Genomic DNA, 4,097 nt, shown 5'->3' on the forward strand with positions numbered 1-4,097 from the left:
AACATGTATATATGTATGGTTAAAAAGGAAAAAAAAATACACGAAACAAAATCAAACCCTCAAATGAACCTTAAGCGTATTGAATATTGGATTGAATTGTGTTCGAGCTCGAGTTCAAATTTTGAGTTTGTCTAAACTCGGGCTCAAATTTAAGCACAAAATCAAAACTTCAAATCAGGTCCGAAAGTGCTAAAGGTTATTTTGATGAGCAACAATACTCTTCTTCTTTTCTCTGAAAAGCAAACAAAATATACCCTATGGGCCATTATGTTCTTTACTCCTTTATGGAAATCCTTCACACTCTGCGTAATAGTAACAAAATGTAGAGTTTATTTATTTATTTATTTTGGGTGCTGATTGCTGAATAATGTTTATTGAACACAAAATTACTCTAAGTTTATTAAAGAGAATTACTATAAATCTATTTTGTGCATGGTTTTATTTAAAATAAAGCAATTGTAGTTCAATTTTTTTCACTTGATTATAGTATTTTCCACTTGATTGAGACTTTTGAGCAGTGGTGGAGTTAGGACCTCAAAGTTTGGGAGGTCTAACTCTATTAGCACAAGAATTGTAGCAATAATAGAGTTTGAAACCAATAAATATGCCTATCTTAAAAAATTCATTTTTTCTATGTTAAATATGTTTTTAAAACTAAATTGTGCTTAAATGTAATTTTCACTGCAATTTTTTTTCCCCAAAAAATATTGCAGTGAAAATTACATTTAAATTGACATCCATATTTAACTTTTGGTAGGCCTAACACTCTTATGAAGCATAATGATTATCAACTTTTAATAATTTAAGAGGCAATGTATGATAAGAAAGAGAATTCTAAAATTTTAGGGGGGAGGGGTCAAATAAGGAACAATTTTGAAAATTTCTAAACTTTGTAAACCTCAAATATAATTTTTCTCAAAATTGAGGGGTGCAATCAGCAACATGTGGCTCCGCGCATCACTGTTGACTTAGAGGAGTTTCTTAATTGGTATCCAGTTTTCCTTACTCTAGCACAGATTCAAAAAATCTTTAGCATTCTTAACGGTATTGAAGAGTGTTGAAACCTTGAGAACAAATGCATAGACAAAGGTAATAAGGTTTTCTTCAGAAAATGATAATAAATAGCTACCCAAACAACAGCAAATTTCTGAATAGTTAAATGAAACATGTTGCTGTTTTTACAACTTAAAGGAAAAAAAACACATGCAATCCAAAAAGATATACTTTGGAAGTGACTGACCTTTCATAGAACTAGAGTCCTATCATATGTATAGCTCATGACTCAACCATAATTTTGCCAAAGCTCAAACAAGCAGTCTCAAGTCTCAACATAAACAAAGTTGAGAATCAGCAAACAATTTTCTGTATTTATTCTGCTCCTTTAGGTACATTCAAATCAGAAAATAGAAGGACAAGAAAAAATTGAGAATCAGAGCATTGCTAAAAATAAATAAAATAAAAACAGAATCTCATAACAGGGATGCAGGGACCACAATCCAAAATATTTTTTTTTGAAAATTTTTTATCTCACTTCATTTTTCGTTAATCGCACTCGCACTCACACTATAATTTTTATCATATGGTTTTCATTTATTAGACTATATGATAAAATAAATGATAGATGTACAATTAATAAAAGGTGGAGTGAGATTAATATTTTCCTTCCTTGTTCATGTCTTAATAATACTTTACCTGACAGAGAATTTGGAACCATCTCAAAAAGCCCTTTCTAATCACTGTAACAAAGAATCAACCTCAACCAAAAGACTTTTTTTTTTCTACAACACCTTTGCCCTATTTTATATTAAGTTTTTGAATCTGAACTTACTGGGACAAGCAATCCGAGGCATATCTCCTCCGAGACCATAAGTCGCTTACAAAGATTTTTAAAAATCATTACCAACACAACTCTCACATCAGTAGCCGAATTCGAACACACGACTTTTTGTGAGGAAGTAGCCCCTCCTTGCCAATTGAGTCAACTTATGTTGGTTGTATTATCAATTACTACAAATATCAGAAAACCAAAAACTAAATACTCTTGGTGACAACTTAAAGAACCATTTATTTCCAAAAAAATCAGTACTCGCTACAAAAAATACTTGTAGTGGCACCTTACACTAGATGCTCAAATGTTAGTCTACAATAGGTTGTGGAATGAAAGCAAGCCAAGAGACACTAGCAAACCGATCCTCATGTTAGTCTTTCCGTTCCAGAGCATTCTACCTAACAAGTCCCTTTTGAATATTCCTTTCAAAAAAGAAAGAGTCCCTTTTGATTAGAATGCAATTTTTATCGCTATGTTGAGACATTCAAGCATAAATATTAAGCCTAGACTCACCAATTTGAATGAGAAAATAAAAATTTGTGATAGAAAAGAATTAAAAAAAAAAGCACACAAGCAACTCGTTGATTTTTTGATAGCCAAATAAGGAATTCATCTGTCTAACACATATCTATCTTGTTAATTTACAGCAAACAATTTCCAAATGTCTCAACCACGTTTGTGCAGCTAACACCCTTCCTCTCCCAACAAATCAATTATACCCGAATTTCAGTAAAACTGACTCAAAAAATCCAAATATTTGGAATTTACAGTACCCAAAGATCCAAGTGTAAGTTCACAGGTTTTTTGATGTATGTAAGTTCACATGTATTTCTTTTTCAGTTGGTTTTGTTAAAAGATTTGGATAGGGAGAAGCCACGTATTTTTGAGGAAAATAACTCTAGTAATGTTTCAAGGTAAGTTATTTTCCATTCATTGAGTAAAACGTTCCCAAAACTGGAAAATTTGAAAAAAACTTTGAATAATATTAATGTGCAGGAAGGTTCTTCTATCAAAGAGATGTCTTCAAAAGAGTGAGAGATGATCAATTAAGCGTTAGTGTGAGATAGATTAATTTTTTACTGTACTTTGGTCACAGTCCCATCCGCATTTATAAAGAGACCTTTAGTGAAGTAAAATTCAAACTCCAAGAACTTTTGGGGTAGAGGTATATTTTGAGCACAAAGTCAAACTACTATAAAATCTGTTTGCACCTTTTTAACATTTTCGATAGGTCAATTTTTACTCAATTTTGTGCTTTGGTTGCTTTATAATGCTTTACTATCTTTTTTAGTTAAGTGTTATTCCTTAGGTCTTTTTGATTTGTAAAAATTGATTAAATTTGCTATTGATTGTTTGATTTGTAGTTAAATTGGCTATTAATTATTTGATTTACTTATCACTTTAGCTGTTTGATTTTTTTAAAAAAAGGAAAAATTGAGAAGGTCATTGCTTTGCAACGGTTGGTAGATACTGGAGCAACGGCTACCAAATTGCCATTGCTTTTAAGCCAACTGCAATGGCTAAACAGCCATTGCGATTAAGTGATAAGTCACAAAGTTCACTCCAAGTCTGATTGGACCCTAATGTTTGACCCTTTTTTTTTAATGATTCTAATCGGAATCCTTGAATCGGAACGAAGGGTTTTTATTCCGATTTTATTTTTAGAGAACCAGAACTAATACTTTTACATAAGGAATACCATTCGGTCCGACCTGATTTCCCGTTCAAAATGGAACCAAGGTAATATCAAAATTGATTGACGAGGAACATATTGTTTTGGAATGACAAAAATAGTTTCACCTTTGACACTTCATCTCTTTTTCTCCTCAATTCTGCTCATTCTTCTTCTGCAAAACGTTATCCAATAATAATTAGATCTTGACAAAAGCTTTTGCTTGCTCTTCTTTCTTCTCTCAGCAGCTCCAATTGCCCTTCAACACACAGCCGAGGGAAACCATCCAAATCCTTCTAAGACGTTTGCTAAACAAGACTTTTCTACTGTCTCCATCAAGCCATTGGGAATTTATGGATCTTTTCCCGGAAGTTGAAATTTCATATTTTTCTAAACTTTATCAATATCCTCTTATTTAACATGAAATTGTTAAGAAGAGTTTCCTCTTGGTTTAGAGGAACATATTCTCTTGAATTACCGAATTATACACGCAGAGTCGTTATGTTTCTTCTCCTAGAAAAAGATTTTCAGTGTCTTTAGTCACAACTTAGTTTTTTTTTTTTTGGGGGGGTGAGGGGGGGGGGGGGGTGGAGAGGA

The sequence above is a fragment of the Coffea eugenioides genome, chromosome 7 (genome assembly GCF_003713205.1).
Source record: "Coffea eugenioides isolate CCC68of chromosome 7, Ceug_1.0, whole genome shotgun sequence".
Lineage (NCBI taxonomy): Eukaryota > Viridiplantae > Streptophyta > Magnoliopsida > Gentianales > Rubiaceae > Coffea > Coffea eugenioides.